General features: G+C 38.9%; 1 protein-coding gene across 2 annotated transcripts in view; it reads right to left on the bottom strand.

The window, feature by feature from the left end:
• The window catches only part of PRRG1 (proline rich and Gla domain 1), a 33,410-nt gene extending 21,750 nt beyond the window's left edge, over positions 1-11,660 (bottom strand). The window contains exons 1-2 of one of the 2 annotated variants that reach the window (XM_031045062.2): positions 11,561-11,660; positions 10,853-10,932 (exon numbers count right to left, since the gene is read on the bottom strand). The gene's annotated coding sequence lies outside the window, so the exon portion shown is untranslated. The remainder of the gene's footprint in view (positions 1-10,852; positions 10,933-11,560) is intronic. The other variant, XM_031045063.2, reaches the window with a different exon arrangement.
• Between the last annotated feature and the right edge of the window lie 13,020 nt (positions 11,661-24,680).

Raw genomic sequence — 24,680 nt, 5'->3', positions numbered from 1 at the left:
TATTACCCATTTTCACCATCAGAAAGCAGGCAGTCAGAAAGCATACACCCTGCACAGGACCAGCCACAGCCTCTACAGATGGCTGCAAACTGGCAAGTCAAATAACGCTGAAGAGATGAGAACAGCGAAAGAGCTCAGCCAGCACAGAAGAGGTGTCAGAATATGGTGGTGATCTGCATTAGCAACTGTGTCACAAGAATAAGCATGTTAGAGAATGTAGGAGAACTCAGACTGATAAAGTAGGAAAGAGCAAAAGGCAACAGAGACAGAAAAACAGATTCATTATAGATCTGGTGTTCACAGACTTAATTACGGCTTAAGTGTCAGCTTTTAAATCCAACTCAAGTGGTCAACCACTTTGATATTATCTATTCTAATTTAGGCTTGAATAGCTGGACTCTTTGAAGCAAGTACAGTGGTCATGAATAATAGCCTTTAAGTGCATTATGCTTATTCAAGACTAAACTCACATCAGCCAGGAATGCAGAGCAATAGCAGTGAATCTGAAGAACAAAACAGTTGCTGTGGAGGACCCAACTGACAAAATACATACATTGAGAACTTTACTTTGGTGTAGAGTTCTGATTTGATTCCATAAACTGAACACCATATGGCAGTGGGACTGCAAAAGGGATGCTCTTGGAGCGTATCTTCTGGTTTAAAGTAATTAAGTCTGAGTCTTTGAAATGCCTCTGCAATACAAACCAAAGCGCGGAAAGTGGTGACAAATGGGAGTTTTGCTTCCAAAGCATATTCCTAATCTAAACCAAAATGCTAATGCAGATACACTCAACGCATCCTGTGTGACTACACTCAAAGTAGTAAGAAGGTGTGAGGAAGGAAGCTCCAGATTAATTCTTTGCTGAGGAGTCATTTAAGATTGTTATGTGGTGACAGTGAATGTCTGGCAAAATTTTCTGCAGAGCTAGAGAATTATTTTGACAAACAAGCTGACACAAATACAGGTAACATGAGGATCTCCCTCAAGAAAAAAACAAACAAAAAAAACCCAAACCAAACCAACCAAAGAAAACCCTCAGAAACAAAACAACCTCACCATAGTCAAAGAGATGTCTAAAGCAGTCTATGTGCTTGTCTCTTATCGTCAAATGTTGTGTTCTTACTATGGAAATGAAATGCTGCTAATACACAGGATACCATAGGGTCCAATCTGAGAACTAAAAATCTGAAATACCAGTGTGTCTGCTTGGAAAAAAATAAAACAACACCACACTCACAAAAAAACCACACATATAGCTAAAATGGGAATTAGGAAAAAACATAGCAACCCCTCAGGTTCCCCCCAAACTCCACAAACAAAAAAAAAATCACATTCTCCCCACACTCAAACAAGGAGTGGAAACTTGCAATTACAGACTACAAAATTAACATTCAGTTTATGATCACTACTGTCAATATTTGCAATAACTTCCTCCCCACATTACCAGCTTGTAAACTCACAAAGTCAATACACAATAAGCCAGGGAAGCTATGTTATTATGATCCTTCTACCTCACATTTACAGGTAGCTGAAGTTTTAAATAATGTATTGATAAATTCCCATGTTACACTAGTGAAGTGACAGCTGCTTATTCAATAGCTATCATGTTGTTTAGAGGTTTCGTGTCTTTTGTCTTTTTTACTTGTTTGTTTCTGTTTTTTGGGGTTTTTTTAGAATCACAGAATAGAATCATAGAATAGTTAGGACAGGAAAGGACCTTAAGATCATTTAGCTCCAACCCCCCTGCCATGGGTTGGGACACCTCACACTAAACCATATCACCCAAGGCTTCATCCAACCTGCCCTTGAACATCACCAGGGGTGGAGCACTCACAACCTCCCTGGGCAACCCATTCCAGTGACTCACCACCCTAACAGTAAAGGATTTCTTCCTCATATCCGATCTAAACTTCCCCTGTTTAAGTTTTAACCCATTACCCCTTGTCCTATTACTACAGTCCCTAATGAAGAGTCCCTCTCCAGCATCTCTATAGTCCCCTTTCAGATACTGGAAGGCTGCTATGAGGTCTCCATGCAGCCTTCTCTTCTCCAGGCTGAACAGCCACAACTTTCTCAGCCTGTCTTCATACAGGAGGCGCTCCAGTCCCCTGATCATCCTCATGGCCCTCCTCTGGACTTGTTCCAGCAGTTCCATGTCCTTTTGATGGTGACAACACCAGAACTGCACACAATACTGCAAGTGAGGTCTCAGGGGAGCAGAGTAGAGGGGAAGGATCACCTCCTTCGACCTGCTGGTCACACTCCTTTTGATGCAGCCCAGGATACGGTTGGCTTTCTGAGCTGCGAGCACACACTGAAGCCGGTTCATGTTCATTTTCTCATTGAAAAACAACATAGTAATATAAAGCAATCAATGGGCCTACTAGCTCTTTTAAAGAAAAAAAAAACCACACAAACTGTATGAGAACTTCTGCAGTTTTCTTTATAGCACGTTTTCACTCACAGCCTCCTTAAATTAGAAGACTGGAATGTGCACTCACTTTTATTTTCCTCTCCTATTCTGTCCCATTTTCATATAAATAAAGTCTGTATGTGTTTTGTAAATTAAAAACAACTTTCACTTTGCAGTTTAAAACATCTCCCTATGCTTTACCGACAAACTGAGAAGCTTGAATTTAAAACAGAAGCTCTGGACTCCAGATGAAAACTGGATTGTATAAGGATTAAAACGTACATGCTACTATTAAAAAAAAAAAGAAAAAAACAAAACAAAACAAACAAACCCAAGAAAACAAGCCCACAACCTTCTATCTTTAAATAACCACTATATAACAAATCACTCTCTTCAAAGAGGGCAGACATTCAGCTCAGCTATATACTCATGCCCAGAGAATATAAACACATTACAGCTAACCATTATTTCTGACAACATGAGGGACAGGAAGGACACCGACCTAGGCTGAAAGATGTAAATAAAGCACCCGAATTTTCACATAGTGCCTAAGTTACAGAACTTGCTGCTGTAAAATTCCATTCAGAACTAAAGTAGACACAGGTTTAAATAACAGAAATAAAATTAATAAATTAAGGAGAAATTTGTTGATGACTATAACACAATTCTCCAGATGTACCCTCTATCCCATGAAGTTTCCAATCCAATGGTAACCAGGACTTTGCCAGGGAAGGTTATTCTGTCCATGCTCTTCACTGAGACTCTTCCCATAGCATCTCCAGCCATCTGCTGACACAACACACAATGCCAGACTGAATTGTTTTGCTGATCTAGTATTGCAGTTCTTACATTCTCACTTACATTCTCCAGTATGCTAAAATGGCTGTTTACCTTTCAACAATCTTCATGTTATTAATGTCTGATTTAGCATCTTCTACAGTCTGTAGCCACACCATTTCCTAAACATTTCAACCACTTGCTAAAGTTCAGGAGCCAGCTTACCTTCACATTTTAGTATTACAAAGTATTTCAAAGAAAATATGTATTATTACATACACAAAAGACACTGCATATACCTTTTATTTATAACTACCTAACTATGAAAGAAGGGAAGCAGTCCAGTGCCCAGTATGGAACGAGTAAGAGGAACTGGATGAAGTGGCTTAAAATTGTATTAGGACCAGTTATGAAGTGTATTAGGGAGTAAATACAAGCATATCATAGAAATCAAATTGATAGATGGCAAGTAGTCTTTTAATATATCCTCCTCATGATTCCTTCTTCATACGGCTCTAGGTCTGCCATCTTTTCCCACATCAACACATCAAAATATTCAGAACACAGATTATAACAGCGCTGTTTGCCTTTTAAAGCATTACAGGTTAAGTAAGGGATTATAAAAACAACAGAGTATTACCTTCAGATGATACATCTTCAGGCATGATAGTAAGGGCCAAGCAACAGTGCCTGGGCCCAGTCCATTTACAAGAACATAATTTCATTGCAGTTTGTAAAATCTGAAAATGTTACAAGATCAGGGGTAATTATGTAGTATTTCCCCTACTTTGAAACCATTATACTTTTTTTCTCAATACATCATAAAAAGCAAAACTATGACCCAAATTTCCCAAGTAACACCTGTATGCATTTTTTGATTTTTTGCAAGTAACAACTGTATGCAGTACCACAAACTGGCTGTACAAAATTCAGCCTCCAACTCTACCAGTCTGGATTCAAGTCTCCTCTTTTCACAAAAAAAAAAAAAAGTGACAATTCTATACATTTGAAAAAGATTATCCTCAAGCCATTGGAGTTTTTCTGGAATTTTTAAAGAAAGTTTTGTTCTAAACTACCAGTATTTTTTTAAAGAGCTATTAAAAAACCCACAAAGATTCTAGACCTTTGTAGCCAAAAGAAACCTGGATAATTTCATACTGTCATCTTCATTTTGCATGCAATAATTGTATTTTTTAATTACATTAACCTACTTCATATAGTTTATTTTGCCTTTCTGTGATGAGGTAAAGATGAGGCAAATACTTTGCTCTGTAGAGAAATGGCATTTTAGTATTTGCTTGGTAGGCCAATGTCTTACACCTCATTTAATTCAGAAAAATTAGTCAGAATATAAAATGTAATTTCTTTGTGAAGTGCTAAACTAAGCTAGAGGAATGTGCAAACAAAGCCTTCTCTTCCAAATATTTATGCACCATCAGCATGTTTCAATACAAGTTTCCACCTCGTCTGTCTTCCCCTGAAGCAAGGCACACATGACAGCATTTCAGAGCATGCTTTAATGGGATTTTCCAGTCATCCAAAAAAAATCAAATTGCACTGAAGTGACAGAAGAGTCACAGTTACATATTTCATCTTATTGAATTCTATGGTAACTAGGGAAAGACAATGAGGCACAACCCTACATATTTTTTACTAAGTTTTCTGTCATACTGGAAAATCACATAAAGAGAGTACACAGAAAGGCGCAGACCACCAGAATCCACAGAACAGCTGCAGTAAACCAGAAGAATTCTTAAAATACTGCTATTTCCGTCTCTCACAACACCCATGACCATTTTCTCTCGCACCAGCTTTACCTCAATTTCCAAATACATTAAGATATACAAATGACTATGGTTTTTACTGCATTACAATTACTTTTTTTTTTTCTAAGTAGGATATAAACAAATGTACACACAGAAGTATTTCAGCTGATTTACATCTTTGAAGTATAATGAAAAACGACGTTTTGGCTTCAACCTTGAAGGAGAGTCAAGGAATCTGTCCTCCCTTCCTAATACTGCTACCCAGTGCTGTATTGGTGATCAGAGGCCTCAGTGAGGGCAGATATACTACATACCAGTAGGTGCATCTCTACCTTTTGTATTTCTGATGCAAGTAACTTCAATCACACAAAAAAAATCACAGAACCATAGAGGAGCCCAGCCTGGAAGGAGCCTCAACAAATTTTCTCATCCAATATTTCCTGAGAAAGGGAGCCCAGATGAGGTTACCTAGCACCCTGTCCAATTGCACCTTGCAAGCCTGCAGTGATGGTGATTTCACCATGTCCTTGGTGAGGCTGTTCCAGTGAATGCTTGTTCTCACTGTAAAAAATTCCTTTCTTATACCAAGATGAAAACTTTGTTCAAACCTTTGCCAAGAGTTTCTAAAGAACAGCCATCATGAAAATACTGTGGTACTTCTGTTTTTCGTAGACAACTACAGATCTGATGAGCTTGTAGTTGGACACTTTATAGTTCTTAAGTGGCCTTTGCATAAAAGATTACTTTGTTCACCTTTCTTTTCACTTCCAGAGTCTGACCCCAAGATCTGCTCACCAGATTCTTGGCCCTCGAGGGACTTCTGCTACCTTGCCCTTTGAGCAGCTTGTTAAAATTCTTCAAACATTTAGGCAGAGAAAGATACTGATACACTACTGCTCCACTTACAGTTTAGGAGTCAGGACTTAATCCCAGATAAAGCTGAGGAGGCAGACTCCACACAGAATCATACAGTCCTACTCCCTCCCTTGAGTTGATTCAAGGTCCAGTTAGTAGCACCCAAGGCCAGCCAGAGGTAGCCCAGTGGAAAGCCTTTTGTGTGTGCATATTATTTTAGATTGACTGGCTTCATTTTAAAATAAATAAGCTTCTCAATTCAGTTGACTGCACAGCATTAAGAGTGCTGGTGCACTTCTAGCACAAGAGAAGCAGTAAAAATTCAAAACTTAGCAAAGGATAGAGGGGAAAAGCAAGAACTCTTGTTTTCAGGCAGCAGGACAAGCTTAGATCAGTTAAGCTGCTTAGAAAGCCACACAGTCAGTATGCCATGCCTTTATCTTGCTGCTGCCCACAGCTCTGATAAGCAACAGTAGCAAACAGAAAATAGCACAGTGAGGCCCTTTCATTTCTGATACTCAGAAAAGCTCAGCAGCACTAAAATAAAATGTCACAGACTGTGCTAATTTCAGCTGCCACAGGGGAAATCTATGGGAAGACAGGCAAGAGAATTAGCTAAGAATTCTGCTGTTAAGACCCTGTTCAGCCCTTCCCTATGACCACGAGAATGAAGACTAGGGACAGAAAAATTAACAGAAAGTGGCTTCTTCTCACAGCTTTATCTTGCAAATATTTTGAAAAGTAGTACTCTACAAATAAAAGCTGAAGAATACACACAAGGTCAGCAAACAGCACACTGACAAACCTGGAGGTACAGGCAGGTGCAAAAGTTCACATCTGATGAAGTCTCTATTTCTGAATTTCCTGGTGGCATTCCCATCAACTGCCCCACACCAGTGAGCTAAGAAAGACACACCTTTTGAGCCAAAAAGGCATCATTCTTCAATGCCAAGTAATACACATTTAGAAATACAGATTATTATAAGAAATATTACAGTTTAAACAGTTATATTAAACATTTAATTTAGTGGTAGGCATTTAATGAGGAATTGTTGTAAAGTGAATCTTGAAATTGGTCCATGGCATTCATTCTTATAATACAGAAAAACAGAGCTCAGCAAAGCAGGCACATTAATAAGGTATAATGGCTTGGTGTTTAAAAAAAAAAAACAACAACAACGAAACACAAAAGCAAAAAAATTTCCCAACAAACAAAAAAAAACCCCAAAACAAAACAAACAAACAAACAAAAAAAAAAACAAACCAAAAAACCCTAAGAAATCTCACCTAACCTAGAGTTCTGGCAAACACAGAAGTTCTGCAAGTTCAGGCAACAAAATGAGTACTTCACCAGGACTAAGAAGTTTTATCTACAATAAACTATTCAATCCTACTTTTCACATGGTTTTTCTCTTGATTTTAGTATCACTTAATCTGATCACCGTTGAAGTAATTATATGGGTGCCGACTAACTACTACATTAGAAAACTGAAAGTAGGTGATTTAAAAACACAAGAAACCAACATTCAAAAGTCATTTGAGAAGCACATGAGAAGTTTGAGTCAAATGCTTTAAAAGAAACACTCCACTGAACAGGTAACACAGCACAATGTATAAAACATGAGTGATCTCAAACTTTCAAGATGTAATTGCAGAATAGCCCGTCTCTCACCCATGTAAGGACATGCTTACAAACCCTTCCCCCAAAAAAACTTTACACAAAGCAGCCTTCTTAGTTTGAAAATAGGCAATGCTTCTTAAGCTATTATATTTTCCAGGATTCTTAGCCTTGGATGTTACCTCCAATATGTTGGGCTGTGCAAACATATTTCTTGTCCAATTTTACAAGTGTCTTTTTGAACAGATGAGTAACTTTAATCCAAAGTTAAAGATATTTTACGTGCTGATTATCTATCATTAAAAATAAATGATAGCCTTAAAAATGCATAAAAAAGCTTTCAACAAGTATATTTCCTTAACAGGCTAAAATACATGCTGTGATTTTAGGTGGTTATTATGTAATTTCCTTAACTTCCAGTATGGACAGGCCTGGCTTTTACAACACAGCTATTTTAATGATGCCATTCAGAAACCTTGACTAAAACACAGATCACTTGATAATCGTCATCAAAACTGCTGTCAAGAAGAGAACAGGCTAAGCATACTTCAGACCTCACAAAGGTGTATCAAATTTTACTTTACAAGAATCAGTAAACAAAGCAAAAGTAAATAAGGAAAGGGTTGGGTATTGTCAGATTTTTAAAAGGTCAGTTACAGACATGTGAACTCAAACAAAAATAGCTGGCAGGAGAACAGATATCAGGCATTAGGTCATTTAATCCATTCCCTTGCCAATTCTGTATTGTTCTCAACTGCACATTGCAAGTGCTTTTGTTTATAATGTGGAAGACAAGAGGAAGCAAGGGATGGAGGGAAGAAAGTAAATTGTCTCTGGAGGCTAAAGCAAAAAAAAAAAAAAACAACCCCACATTAAAGAAACACAAGCCAGAGAATGATAGCATAGTGGAAACACAGCTGATTGGAATCCATGAAAGAGGAAGATACAAAGCTGCACAGATGTTCATAATTTAACTGAGAAATTTTTAACAGGATGGCACAACAAAACAAAATTCTTGCCTGCAAGAACCTGCTGTAATTTGTTGACTAAATAAAAAGAACGAAGTATTTACAATTTATGAGATCAATGGGACAGGGAAGTTGAGGAGCAAAATGGCTTAGGCTTTTCCCAGCACTCATATTGGGGTAAATGATACCAACTGCATCCCTTGTTCCTCCACCCATCCAGCTGTTTGTAAAAGCCAGGTAATAAGTTAAAAGTTACACTTTCTTTCTCAACCTACTTGCGTGATCCACCTCACCAGATTGATACAGAAATGGCTATGCTATCACTAGTGAGGAAGGCCACAGAGGTACGCACAGCAAAATGATGTAAGAGGATCACAGGAAAAGGGAACTGCTTAAAATGACAGAGCAAACAAAAAAGTTCACAATGCCGTGGTTTACAATAAGTTTGAACTTTCACAAAGTACATTTTATCCCTACTTTTGCCACAGAATTCATTCATGACTCTAGAAAAACTACTTAAAAATGCTGTTTCAATGTACACTTCAGCTACATTAATTTTAGTTTAGAGGCACCTCTCCTAAAATCTGAGTGATTGATTTGCAAAAGTAGAATAGCTTTAGACCAGTTTTTTAATTGATTTGTACCTGCACACTTAACATAAACCAGGGCAAACTCAATACCCTAAAAAATAAATTAAAAAAACCAAAAAAACCCAAAATCAGGCCCTATCCTGGATCAGATTTGGTCTTCACAGTTTTATCTTTCATTCTTCACGTAGAGTGGGAGGATGATTATTTCTTTGTCTTAGGAAAGCTTTGTCAATTAAAGGGAGCATTTTTCAATTACTGAGATATTAAGGTGATTCCACAGCCAAAGCAGAATATGAACACAGATTTGAGTCATGTTGAGAAAAAAGTCATGACATCACACGATCTAATAATGAGGATAAAGCCAAAATACTTTTTTTAATAACTTCAGTCTAACAGGATTTTTTTATGTAACAAACTATTTTATTACTTAACAGAAAACTGTCATTCAACCTAGATGTATGAAGAGGGTGAATTAAAGCTAACTAAAAACTTCAGTTCTCCTCCACTTGTTAGTGCTTCTGGAAATGGCAACATTAGTACAGTTACTCCAACTGTGTGTAACCATCCACTTCTAACAAAGGAAAATTGCAACACATAACTCTGGTTATAACACATAACACAAATGCAATGCTTTGCCATTTGAGCTGATACATTATCTTGCTGCATTAGGTGGACACAAATTATGGATGAACTTGCATGAGAATGGGATAATCCATGTTTTGCCTGGGGATTTTGTGGTTTAATTCCTGGGGATTAATACCAAACAAACTGAGATACTGAGGAATCCCAGGTTCTTTCCTAAACTGTCCTAGAAAATAAATTTTTCTTGTCTAAAAGAGGTTGAAGTAAGATGGTTGAACACATGTGTAAAGGAAAGTCTAACTCCTTTCCTTCCATGCAGTTTTCTCCCACAGAAATTCCCTATTTACTCCTCTCTGGCTTCTAATCTCAACTCCCCTGGCCCAGCCAGAAGTAGTCTTGCAAACTCACCCTTACTACAATGCAAATCACCTTTCACACTTGTAAACCTCCCCCACAACCGCTTTTATCAGTATCACTCCCTCTGTTCAACACAAGGCCCAGAATGCTTGACACTGCAGTTGCACAATCTCTTTACACAGGTGTTTGGGTTCCTATGTGTATAGATGTTCATGTGTACATAACCCCACAGTGCTTTTACATACAAACCTATTTGTTCATATACAAAAACTAATAAACTCTTTCCCTCCTCATCACACGTTGTTCCTTGAGCTAACATAAGCATCCCTATGGCAGGGCAGAGAACCAGTTGTATTAACTAGGTTAATTAGAAAAAATGTTTTAGTGTGAATTTGTGGGTAACACTCCGTACCACTTCATCCCACTGCTGTATAAACAATGGCACCAGCATGGGGAGAAGATGGTGCAGAAGGTGGCAAAGAACACCGGGGCTGCAGAAAAAAGCATGTCTAAAGTTTTTTTTTTCCAGTGAAAGTGCCAGCCTACAGTAATAATAAATTTAAGGTGTTGAATTTAACCTAGAACACCAACATCTGTATAACTGTCCCCCTTCCGCCCCCAGACTTACCTATGACAACAGGGTTCTGAAAACTTGAGATTATTTTTGAGTGTCTTCATTTGCTTAGTCTTCCCCTTACTCACTGGTTCCATTCCTCTTTGTTTTGTTCCCAGCCACTGCTTGCTCTTCTACTCCTCAACCAACACAACATTCAATCCCAGTTTCAACTGGGATAACACAAAGTCTCCCTACACCCCTCTTATTCTCTGTGGAATGAACTGTTCTCTTGCCAGTGCCAGGCCTAGGAGAGGTCCATTGGACCTCTGGAGAATCAGGTTAAACGCTTTCTTCCATACATCTACTCACCCTCAGCATCTTACAGCTTCAGCTCTACTGACTGTCCTGGCTACTGCAGTTCTAACACAGATGAAGGCTTTGAGCGGGCCCTACAAAAATTAAAAAAGTTTTAACAGGAAAGTGAAAGCTTCAGATTGCTGTGGTTTAATTTTGTTGTTTCGCTTTGGTGGTGGTGCCGTTTAAAACTTAAAAGAAAAAAATTATTAACTGCCTATTTTTGCAGTCAGCTATTAAACTCCTTCGAAAAAGAAAGTCCGCAGCACTTTTCCTTTGTTACAAATACTTTCCTCCCTGGCTTGACTGGAAATGGCACAAACCCCTTGAGGGAAGCTTTCCGGGCGGCTCCGCCAGCGCCAGCCGCCGCCGGAGCACGGCAAGGGAAGGAGGGCAGCCGGGTACGTTCCCCTCTTCTCTCCATGGAGGCCTTCCCGCGGGCACCCACCCGGACCCCCGCCCCGCTCACCCGCGGTGTCCCGCCGGGTCCCTCACACGCAGCCCCATTACAGGCAGACCCTTCGCTTCCCCGGGACACCGCACTGACCCCGGCCGTTCACCGGTAGGCGAGAGCGCACCGTCTGCCAGCAAGAAACCTTCCCCCGGCGCGGCTGCCCGTTTCTCTACCGGGACACCCCTGCCCGTCTCGACACGCTGCGCCCCTCCGTCCGGCCCAGCCCACGCTACGGGGCAGGAGCCCTCACGGCTCTGCCCCACACTCACCGCTGCCGCCCGAGGCGAGGATCCGCTGGGACAAAGCGTGGCGGGCAGCGGGGACGGCCGAAGCCGCCAGCTACCACCACCTTATTCGCTGACCCTGAGCTCCCCGGTGCGTGCTCGGAGGACCAGGAGAAGCCTCCGCGCATGCGCCGCCAGCTGCTCCCCGTGCCAACCGCCAGGGGCGGCCGTGAGGTGGGGTGAGAGTGATCTCCTGTGTGAGGGGTTGTGAGCCCGTGAGCTGTACCCCATTACCCCGCTGACCCTCGGCTGTGCCGTTCTTTCCGCGGAGACCCTCTAATAGGGTGGTCTAGGGGTGAACGGCTCCCTCCCTGGAGCAGGGTGATCCCTTCCGCCGCTCCCATAGAGGAAACCCCTTCGGCTGTCACCCTTGGCCCAACAGACCACGGTGGCAGTTGCCTCATCACCCCCAGGCGTTCCCAGTCCTAAAGTTTATATCCATTTGTCCGTAAGGATACACGCAGCCTTTCTTTGTGGTAGGGAGGTCACTTGTACCACCCCACCCCCGGCAATTGATGGAGCCTAAAAATGACAGGAGAAGTTATGATTTAATTACAATTTACCCCTTCACCATGTCCCCAGGAGTGGCTGTATGAGGCAATGAGTCTTGTTTCCCAGAGATCTGAGCTTTTGGATGTGCTTGGATCTCACCCTCCTGGTAGGTGCTTTTCAGGAACCTAAAACCCTGGTGCTTCACATAAATTGAGGGTAGATTGTGGTTTTTTGATTTTTTTTTTTTTTTGTGCTGCTCAGAATTCATCCTTTATCTGAAACCAAAGGGTTTGTTAGCTTCTCTTTTAGGAAGGGTTTGTGACAAGTACCTTCTGGTTTGCCTCTATGATTTTTAATGGATGCATATGGAAAGAAGATAAAGCTGCTCAGAAAACTCACAGCAAATTAATGATCCCTACCTGACTTCAAAAGCGCTGTTGTCTGTGGTGCAGTGGCCTGGTTATAAATGACTTAGGAATGATTCACAAAAATAACAGCTCGGCTTGCCAGAAGAGAGATTGAGCTCTAAATGGTGTGGAGCGTAAAATGCCATTTATTCCATGAAAATGGAAGTAAAGCTCCCTATAAATATGCAATTTTATTTTTTTTTTTTACTTTTACACTGCTGCTGCCTTCGAATTCAACGCTCTGTGGCTTCAATTTTTAATGGATTACTATGCTGTATACCAGTACTTTTTACCTTTAATTTTATATTAACAGCCAGCTAGCAATGAGCAGGGAGAAGAATGAGGTAATTGTACAGTCACAGAGCCATTTAGGGAACAGAAGGATGAGACACAGTTTGCAATAGTTCAGACATGTCTCAGCTTCTTTAATGGATCTTGGCCTATAATTAAAAGTTAGTGCTTTCATATATGCCAACTGAGACCTGAGACTGAGACTATCAGGATTTAAACAAAATAAATGACACTAATATATCTGACAGTACTTGGACAGAATTATCTAGAAATTCAAATCCCTTGAAACAATAAGAAGACAAAATACCTGTGCTGCTTGAAAGTTCACTGAGGGCCTGATAACAAATGGCCATCAATAAATCCCATATAAACTTCTTGTGTAGCTGAATCAATCAGGGTCACATTAAGTTTAAGGAGAGAGAAAAAAGTAAGATAGTTAATAATCACTGAAATTAGAATCACATGTAGTATACCTTTTCTAGTTCACAGTTCTCTCCATTTCTGAGTCTTTAGTACCCTTCACTGGTGTTTCATTTGAGCTCTTTTACACAAAATGGACTTCACTCCACAGAAGACAGTCCTTCCAGTGTTGTTGAACTGATAGTCAAAACTACTCTGCAGAATTTATTCCAGTTGGGTATTAAAAAGTATTTCAATAAAGCCCTCAATCTTACCCATTCATTCATGTCTGTGAAGGACAAAATCTGTATCTAGAAAAGAATGGTTCAACTAAACAGAAAATTCAATGTTGTCTACATAATTAGATTTTAATTTTATTTGTTTAAAGCATTGATTTTTATTAGCTCAAGACTGTAGGTCAAAAGTCAAATCTGAGAGGAGAAAAGGTGCTTTGAAAGTTATATAGAACCATTATCAGTGTAATACTTAATATTTATAGTTGAAATGCTGAGAAGGCAGAGACACACTGTACAAGCAAAGACTGTGTACAGAGAAGATAAAAACAATGTCCCAAATAATTTTCATGTTTCATTTTGTATTACATTTCTCACAGTAAGAGGTATATTTAATGAACATGGATTCTTAATACACTTAAGAGAGTTTACCTTTTGCACATGGAAAAGTTCTTGTGAACCCTTTTGATCTCTTGAAGTTTGTCACCTTTGTAAGTGCCATATACTTACAGCTGTCTGCAGATACAAAAGAGGCTATTTCTGACAAATTTCTAAACTCCCTGGTTGAAAAAATTACCTCAAGGTATGAGCAATTTGCATAAATTACAACAATCAGGAGTCATTTTGGTTTGCCTTGAGCACTAACCTACCTTGAGATGGTTTCACTACTGGTAGAACAGAAAATTCTTTCTAAGTTATTCTAAGTTTCTTGCCCTTTGTCTGCAGCCAAAGTAGTAAAATGTTTGCTAAGAGAACAGTGACATGTTAAAGACTGCCTGAATAGCATGAGAAAAAGCACCAGGTTTTCAGATGCTAAGAGTCTGATATTTCAAGGTATGTTTAAGTTTTGATAATAGCAATTCAAAACTGAAGATGAAAATCTGAAATTTTATATGCAATGCAGACAGACTTTCATCACAATTTCTTTTATGAAAGAAAATTTTATGGTTGCTTTTTTCTGTGTGTGTGTCCAATAACAATTGCACCAGTGAGAAAAACAGTTATTGCTTATATTGATAATACTTTTTAGGACTAGAAAAGCATCTTCAGTGCTGTGAAGAAGGAATTCAGGGAAGATTCAAACATGTTTAGAGCAAAAAATACCTTTTAAATTATGGTATTGTAATTGCATTTGAAATACAGATAACTTTATATTCTATTTGCAGTTTGAGTCATCAGAACATCTTTTTTGAATTGTAGACACATAATTCACTGATGTTTTATTTATTTATTTTCTAAAATTAAATTGTATTCTGTAATTCAATATACAGATACCTATTAATTTTAAACAGAATAAAAATAAAAAGGCATTTTATGAGTTGGCAGCAAGTTTAAAAATATCTTACTAAATAAATTAAGGGAAAGGTACAAATTTTAGAAACTGTCTGTACCTTAGACTAGAATATTCTTCAGAAAAATGGCCTCAAATTTGTCCTAAAATAATACCACTTGAAATTTCCATAATGTGAACAAAAAGTAGTAGCCAGCTCCATTAGCTTGCTTGAGAGAGTAAGATGCCTTCCTCAAAATGGTCTCAACTGACCTTTTGCATTTTCCTGTAGGTGATTTGGACCAGTTTTCATGGAAAAGTCTGAATTTCTCTACCTGCCTGCCACAGCCTAATGGAGGTACTGTTGATGTGATTGTCCCTGCTGGTGAGAGTGGGCTATCTAGTGGCATAACTGTCCCTCTCACAAGACAGCAGGAGAGGCAGTCCACTCTTCTCAGCTCAGTCTCTTCCTTACTCTGTGAAGCAGCAGTTGTTCTCAGTCCATGTTCCTGTCCTTTCCCCATAGTTGTCTGTAACCTGGAAACTGTTTGGCAAATTGCTTCTCGTAGGACAAGAAGTAACAGCCTCAAGCTGTGCCAGAGAAGGTTTAGGCTGGATATTAGGAAAGAATTCTTTACTAAGAGGGTTATCAAGCACTGGAACAGGCTGCCCAGGGAAGTGGTGGGATCACCATTCCTGAAAGTGTTCAAAAACTGTGTGGATGAGGCCCTTAGTGCCATGGTTTAGTGGTAGACTTGGCAGTCCTGGGGTAAAGGTTGGACTTGATGGTCTTAAAGGTCTTTTCCAACCTAGATGATTCTAAGATTCTATGATCTGCCTGTCTTTGGAAGGCACGAGTTTTTCTGTAATAATTTACAAATGCTTGCCACAAGTTGTTTGAATATCTGGTATTCAACCATATCTGTTTAACTTAATTAGAGGTAGTTGGGAAATAACCAGGAAAGGCAATAGTTTAAAAAATTTTTTATAAAGGCTAGGAGACAATATTTAACTCGGTAATTATTCAGTATTTTCTTCCTTGATTCCAGACACATTGCACAGTTTGTTTGTGAAGGCTTAGAGCCAAAACTCAACAGCGCAATGAAAAAGTTAAAAAAACCTCCGTGAATAGAGGACAAGAAATGTCACAGCCATATTGGAAGAAAGCAAACTGACATTGAGCCTTAGTGAAAGGAGTAGACATAAAAGCAGACCAATCCTTAAGCAGAAGTCATTGGGGTATCTTACAGTTATCATTACTCTCTCCTCAGAAATTTATCAAGTTTTGAGGACATAGTTTAATGAAATTTAAATTGGGAGAGGTATCTATGTTCCAAGGTAGAATTTCCAGACAGAATGAGACACATTAGTACAGGTAATAAATTTGCCATGTAGGTACTTTCCTTGGATTTTTGAAAACAAATTCACATCCCTGCTCTTCTGCTTTTTGTGCATGAGGTGGGGAAACATTTGGGTCCTACTTCTTTGAGATGTTTCACTTCATAAAAATAATTCACCAGAACAGCAGTAGTAAACCTCAGTGGAAGCTCTAACTTCCAGTTAATCTGAATGACTCTTAGTTTTCATGAAAAATATCATAAACCTCAGTTTCTTCACAACTTCTGTTGTGGTATAGAAATAATTTTGGATTTTTAAATCATATCTGGTTTTCTCTGTAGAAGGAAATAGTAATTTGATTTCAAAAAGGTTGTCATAGGCAATTACACAACTGCTTCTAACTCCAAGGTACATTCAGGAGGTCCACTCCAGCATTCTGAAAAAAGAGATATAAAAGTATCTTTATTCCATCTAGACCTTTCTGGAGTGGAATAGTGATTGTTCTTATGTAGCCAAGGAGCAGGACAAGGAGTGGCAGATACAAGGATTCTAACTGAAAGGAGATGGAAGTTTTAAACCTTTCACAGTCGAAGAACTGATGAGACTTTAGAAAAATGGAAGGAAGCAGAGTTGTGGCTAGCACAGTAACTGTGACACTATACTGTCTGCTAGAAAAAAAAAATGTATTATGCAATTGTAGGAATGAGAACTGTGTCCCTGTCTCACGGTGAAGCTGTCTCATTTGGTCAAGGGTTTAATGTGGTGTCCTAGTTGCAACACCCTAATAGTGGTGATGGGCTGCTGATGGGAGTGATTAATCAATTAGGTAAAGTCTGATGACCCTTAATGGTGCCTTGGTTAGGTGGAAGAGAGTGGGGGGTAATTTTAATGTTTCAATGTCCTGTTCCACTCTTGCACAAGATCCACAGCCCTTGAGCAGCCTAACTGAAGGTGATGGAAACTCTTGCTATTCTTCATTTACATACCATAAATACACCCAAGTGAGAAAGTGGCTGTTCCATACCACTTGGGACAGCAGCAACAGGTAATGTGAATATAGTCTCACCTCCATTTCTCTCAAATGTGTAAATTTGGCATTTGAAGTCCTCTATAGCAAAAGATGAGAATATGACCCCACTTTGAAGACAAGAGTCTGCAAAATGGTCCTTTTGTCTCCCCAGAGTAGGTGTTTCTGTTTTGAGGCTTTCCAAACAAAGACACGGAGTCTAGTTTAGAAAGAAAACATTGTTTATTCTGTGCAGGGTGCTTAGTGGAAGTCTCCACAAATCAAGCACACCAATGATTGTAACTTTAAGCTTTTTGTACGTTTTAACAAACAAATCAGTGTCCATTGGTTGAGAGTTACACACTTTATTCATTAATTAGTATTCCACCCTTTATTGGTTAAAAGTCTTTCTGGCCTCTCATACTGATCAGGTATGCATGTTCAGTCTTTCTCTTTTTTTGAGTTGGTGGTCTGCTGCCTCCTTCCAGAATTACCTTTTACCTAGCCACTGCCTCTTTTCTTCTGGGTAGTGTTCTGAGGGTTGGGGTCTGATATGCCTCATTGCCACTTCTGGCACATCGTCCAGAGAAGCAGGATGGATGCTCTTTGTTTAGAGAAGTCTTTGTATGTTATCTCAGTCATTTAGATTAGTATCATTATCAGTTCTGGAATATATCATTATCAGTTCTGCACTACTGGATTACCATTGCTTTGCAAGGTGCAAAGCATCACAGGGACATCTCTTTGGAAAGATTTGCATCTCCAACTATGCTGGAGCTCTTGGTGGAACTAAGCTTACTGAATTACCAGTTGTTTTTTTCTGTATGGATTAATGGTTTAGGTTTGGATTTTAGCACTAATACAGTAAGTTAGTTTATCAACAGCAATTCTGAACCCGTATTTCTGTTCCTTCGATAAACCATGCTATTTATGAATCTGTAATTGTGAAAGTTATTATTGAACATGACCAGATGTAGAGTGTCAAATTGATTATAAATATAAATTAAGCCTGGCTGCCGCCAGTCCCTCTGATCTCTGAGGACTGGCTGGAACACAACAGGGTTTGCTTTCTGACAAATTTCTATACTCTTAATGACACAACTCTATACCCTAAATTTAGGCACAGGGTACACCTATAAAGAAAGGGTGCCTTACAAAGTCTTTTTTAATTATTCGTATAATATGATACAAGGACAGATCCTTTTAAATACAGAACTTCCTTGAAATGAACAAAGGGGAAATATACAGAGTATCATCCACTGCCAAGAATACTGCAGGTTTATTATGAGCACTGTCTTTCAAACTCACATATTAAGTTTTCCTGCATTGTGTTTGCACAGTTAGATTGTACCTTGCACTAGACCGTTTCTCTGGTGTCACCCTTTCACATAAATGTAACTGGTTTATTATCTCTGTCATCAAACAAAACAAAGTAAACCCAAGAAGCTTCTAGAGTGCCATGTCAGATACAGATCCAAAATCCTTGTTACTCAATGTTTCCTGCTCTGTGACTTTTTCTCATCTTCTGAAAAATGGCAAATTTCAGCACTGAAAGGACTAGTCTGAGAACAAGAAAGCAACACACTTTCCCTCCTCCTTTTATACCTTTATCTTGTTTTGCTATCTAGGTTTGAAACTTCAGATGGCACAAAGAAGCTATAACCACTGTGGGGAATGGTACAGTATTTTCCAGTGTACTCAGCTGCATCTTCTCTCCAGTCCAACTGCCTTGAGATCTTGGTCTGGAGAGGTGTTCCTCTCAGCCACATAGGACTAGGTTGGCTTTCTTCTAGGGCCCGTTACAGTTGCCTCTTAATCAGGCAAGGGAGTTGGTCTGTAATGGTAGTACTGAGGAGTGATGTTCCCAAGGAGCTGAACTGTCTTGCCTCATAATGATCCCCAACCCTGCTTCTGCACTGAAGAATTGCCCCACAAAGTCTTCGTATCAGCAGATGGGCTTCACTATACAGTTGCTTGCTGCATTATTTGAATTTGCACCACATTAATGAATTATACACTCTTGGGCTGTTTTCAAGTGTGTTTAAATATCTTCACGTAATACATTAACTTGATTCAAATATTTTAGATTTTTTAATAATCCTTTATTATTCTAGCACAGCAACATTGGAATGTTTAGTGTTTTAAATGATTGACCACTTGCTTCTAAATGGCTTTGTGCTTTCAGAAGTTAAGTTGTGATTTGCTACACTGCCTTCCCAAACATTGACAGGATTTGATGTGTGTTCCAGTTGTATTGTGAATTGTTTACAAAGCACTATCTGTGATGGTATTCACTTGAATCATTGTAGATCACATAAGTGTGCTGTTGATCATAGCCAGATATTACAAAGTAATTGAAAGGTATTTCTATTCTATAACCTGCAGTAAATAGAGGAGGCTAAGTCCTGTACCATTGGCTTTATAAAGTATATTTTAGTTTGATTGGTGGCCTCCATGTCACCAATGAAAGTGCCGTCATTATTTTTATGATCCTGAGTGTTTCAGTCTCTTGTAATTTCTTATGTGTTGTTGAAACAAATAAAGAGTGAAAGAAAAAGAGATAAATAAAATGAAATACTTAAAACAAACCAGGGCCTTTAACTGTGCAGTTCTTCCTTACACATTAACAGCCACAAAACCTACTGCATTGAATGGCATGAATGTGCAAGTTATTTCAGACAGTGGTGAACCTTGGAACTGAAGATTATGTGCCTGGACCTCTAAGGGGACAACAAAATAAGCAACTTTCTAATCAGGGATTCTGAGTAGCTTTGTTTCTCACTGGATAAGAATGTGAGAATATTCAGACTAGCTTCCTGGAAGAAAAACAAATAGCTGATGAAATAATACCATTCTTAAAACAGAGTCTGGCAACTGTTAGGAAAATTTCAGTTCCCAGGATACTTGTGGAAATAAGCGATTTTTGGATTCATACTGCTAGACTCTACCCTGTGACTTTGGAATATATTTCTGTACTTTCAAGAAGAGTGGAAGAATAAGAAATAGATAAGTGACTTTTTATTTTATAACACCATGCAAAAATTTTAAAATTCCATTTGATATAAAAAATAAATAAGCAGCTATGTTTAATAGGGCTGCACTAGCAATCTTTGCATCCCTCTTACATCACAAGCAACTCAGATTTCTTTTCTGTGGTTTATAGTGTCTCTCCATAACTTCTCAATAAAATATCATCCTTCCAATATTTTATTGTTTTATTTTTTTATTAAAGTCTGTTGCACTGTTTGTAATATATGTTTGATACACACATTTAGTGACAAGGTGAGCATACAAAAACAGCGAATATCCAAAGTATAAAATCCAGCATATATTTAAGTGACTTATTTAACACTTTGTCACTTCCTGCTGTCAGAATTCCACTGATATGATCTTATAAGATGCATCTCTGAGTGCCTTCTGATTGCTAATAAAAGTCTACAGAGAATTATGTTTATTCTGCACAGTCCTCCAAGTGCATCTCTTGAATTTACTTGCAACAGAATGATGAAAAAATCCTCTGTTGTGCTACAATTCTGCTAAATGAGAAAACTTATTAGAAGACCCTACTTCTTTTTTGGACAGAATAAGTCTCTTTGGATGAGGGAGTCATAGACCAAATGAGTGTCCTGCCATTCAAAGGGACATGCATTAAAACTACTGAGGTGTCCTTAGGGCCTGCTTTGTACTACATCAGATGTAGTTGTATTGCCCTGACAGGGAAGGACTGCTTACTGTTCTAGTTTATCCACCTACCATCCGAAGCCATTAGCAACATGCCTCTCACAGAAATGCATAGTTGAGAGATCTCTGGAATTGGCTGTTTTGATCTCCACTATTCCAGTATTTATAAGTAATTCTATCCAGATTAAAATCCCATAAACCTTGTAAGGAAATATTGTTACTGTCTTTCTGGAACATGGCAATCTGGATTACCACAGAAAAGCTAATAGTTCACACTCACGTAATTATCAGTCAAATCTCTCCTTGTAATAGCCTTTTTGTTCTTGTGATACAAGAACAATATTGTGATATCTACATGATAATGCAATGGAATATTATGTCTTTATCTATTGTTGTGTACAGTCCTGATTAATTAGCCAGTTAACTTTATGCAGTTCCTATAGCCAGTGCATTGTATTCTGTAGCAGTCACTTTTTCTTTGTTGGCTCTGAGCTTCCCTAAACTGCCTCCTGCCAAGAAATGGACTTTGTGGACCTAGAGCATTTCTACCAGAAGCCTTCAAAAGGAACAGCTGCATTTTCCCAGCTATTTGCTGTTACATATCACTCCCTCAGTGGAACTTTGGTGGTTTACTTTAGCACTTCTATTATCTGTTGCAGTGCCAAGTGAAACAAGTTGGTATAAACATTCAGTGGCAGTTTTGTGCAAACACATTTTATTTTGCTTCCCAGCACTCTAGCAGTAAATACCAAGAGTACTTACTGGCCAAGTCTAAGATTTCAGCTGTGAGGTGGCCCTTTCAAACTCAGGGCTGGTAAAATATCAAACCCTTTATGAAAAAGGGAAGTATTATCATGCTCTTAAAATGTGTTAGTATTTTATCCAAGTATTTAATAACCAACATCTGTTGCTTCCCCAAATAAAAAAATATATCACAAAATTTGTATTGTTCTACAGTAACTGTGTCTGGACTTCAGAGCAAAGGAGAGAGGAGAAAGGATTTTAAAAGGAAAACAGTTTGAACTGGTTTGTCAGGTAAACCAGGAGGTTGAAACTGTATTTTTTTTTTCCCTGATACTTGTGATTTTTACCAAATTCGATATCTCAAAATGAAGATCACATTTTTATCCTACAGTGTAATTTTTGCTAATACAAGTCTCAGAATATGTCCTCAAGATCAGATTTAAAACGGTGAATGAGCAATAAAATGTGTAACAGTTTTCATTTTTAGAATTTGTTTAAAAAGTCTGAATAAGGCCAAGTAAGCAGACATTTGGACTCTTCCATAGTTGCATTTATATTTCATTATGCCCAGCTTGTTGGCAATAATGCAACACAGGGGGACGAATTCAGATTTGGCTGGAAAATAAACATTTTTGTATTGCTGTCTGAAGTCGTGTATTTCGGATCTCCATTAAGCAAACAGATATTATAAAAATAAATTCAATTTCCTGCTTTCATAGTTAATTTCATGTTAAAAATAGTTCACATTACTGTTGTGCTATATTGCTTTCCAGTATATGCTGATTATTAAATAAAAAGTAAACAGAAAGTAATTTATTTAGCAGCTTAATATTGATTCAAAGTAAATGAATTTGTTCTTAGGTTTGATTTTTTCCACATATGAGAAATTCATGAGAACATTTGTATTATTTGTTTCAGATACATAAATCAACTTCAATTTCTTTTGGAAAGCCTATAAATTTATACCATCATTGCATTTGGCTAATGATTTCAGTTCAAGTAATGAAAATCATTAGAATCATAGAATCATAGAATAGTTAGGATTGGAAAGGACCTTAAGATCATTTAGTTCCAACCCCCCTGCCATGGGCTGGGACACCTCACACTAAACCATATCACCCAAGGCTTCATCCAACCTGCCCTTGAACACTGCCAGGGATGGAGCATTCACAACTTCCTTGGGCACCCATTCCACTGCCTCACCACCCTCACAGGAAAGAACTTCCTCCTTATATCCAATCTAAACTTCCCCTGTTTAAGTTTTAACCCATTACCCCTTGTCCTATTACTACAGTCCCTAATGAATAGTCCCTCTCCAGCATCCCTGTAGGCCCCCTTCAGATACTGGAAGGCTGCTAGGAGGTCTCCACGCAGCCTTCTCTTCTCCAGGCTAAACAGCCCCAACTTTCTCAGCCTGTCTTCATATGGGAGGTGCTCCAGTCCCCTGATCATCCTCGTGGCCCTCCTCTGGACTTGTTCCAGCAGTTCCATGTCCTTTTTATGTTGAGGACACCAGAACTGTACACAATACTCCAAGTGAGGTCTCAGGAGAGCAGAGTAGAGGGGCAGGATCACCTCCTTCGACCTGCTGGTCACACTCCTTTTGATGCACCCCAGGATATGGTTGGCTTTCTGGCCTGCGAGCACACACTAAAGCCGCCTTATGTTTAATTTCTCAGCAACCAACACCCCCAGGTCCTTCTCTGCAGGGCTGCTCTCAATCTCTTTGACCTGTAGCTGTGCCTGGGGTTGCTCTGACCCAGGTGTAGGACCTTGCACTTGTCATGGTCAAACTTCATAAGGCTGGCATCTGCCCACCTCACAAGCATGTGAAGGTCCCTTTGGATGGCATTAGGTCTGAAAGCTATCAGGTTAAAATTCATATTATTCAAGAAAAAAACGTATTTGTTACAGACAGCTTCTGAAGTTACTGCAATGGAAGATGTGAACAATAGTTTCTTCCATTATTTATTCTTATATTCACTTTGTGCCATGCTATGAATACAAATAAAATGGTCTGTTGCTTCTCAACTTGTCTTTACACTTTACACACATACACACACCCACAAAAGACAGAAAGATGTTTGGTTTAATGGAATTTATCTATGCACCACAGGAAACTCTTCATATTTTCTGTTCATATCAGGGTGTGCAAATGTTTGTCTTTATAATGTTTAGAAATTAAATTTTGGCTCAGAATTAATCTCACAGTGTTCTTTGAAATCTCTAGATCAAAGGCACTTTGGAAACCAGCTATCTAATAATACCAGAGGACCAATGTATTCAAACTTTCAGACTTAAATTAAAGGTTCAGTTCCACAGCCAGCTAAGCTGATTTATTTGCTTGCTGTCACTGAAAGGAGGAGAGCATCCTTCACCTTTTTGTCTTTCATTTTTCCCTTTTCCATATCTCTCATTTTTTTCTTACCTCAGCCTCCCTTCCCCATCTTGCCTCTTTCAGCCCTACTCCAGTTCTGACCATTTGGTCCCCTACCTTCTTGCAGATCTGATGCTCCTCAAAACCTCACCCATAGTAGCAGCAGGCAATTTTTAGTGACCCACCTTGTGGAAATGAACTCTGAGGTGCACTGGCATCATACACTTTTGAGGCATAGATGTGACAAGCATTTCGGAAGTATTGTGTCACCAATAGTCTCCCACAAAAATTACTTTAACCTAGAGGTTAGCTGTCCTATTGACAGAAAGCCCCTGAGGTCTTCAAACATGGAGCTGTGGTTTTCTGCACTTAGTACAGAGAAAATCTTCCTGCATCACTGTTTTGTCACTTAGAGCTACAGTATTGTCATTTCAAAGGAACAAATAATGCTAATCTATGTCCAGCACTGGCTAATTAAATCCTTATCAGCATGATCATTTCTACACTCTTATCAGCCTTTGTAGATGCTTCCTGCAAAACAAAGATGGTATATTCAGTGCAAAATTTAATAAATGGGGAAGCAGAGTTACAAGGTTTTGTTCTCCCTATTATAATGTGCCTGGCAACTAATGACAGGACAAATTTGATTGCAACAAGAAACTCCTAATGAGTTTGCCAAGATGCTATCCCTAGCATGTCTCCCTAATGAGCCTGAGAGGCTGTGATTTGGGGTGATGTTATATTTATTCCACACACATAGAAACATTAATAATAATTGGAAAAATTAAGTTCCTTCTTAGCAGTATTAGTGGATTCAAAATGATGATTTTGTTTTTTCACTAAGAAAACAAATTAGGAAACAGAGGA

This window comes from Melopsittacus undulatus, chromosome 2, assembly GCF_012275295.1.
Source record: "Melopsittacus undulatus isolate bMelUnd1 chromosome 2, bMelUnd1.mat.Z, whole genome shotgun sequence".
Lineage (NCBI taxonomy): Eukaryota > Metazoa > Chordata > Aves > Psittaciformes > Psittaculidae > Melopsittacus > Melopsittacus undulatus.
Note: the sequence above shows the minus strand (reverse complement) of the source record. Positions and strands in the feature narration are given on the sequence as shown.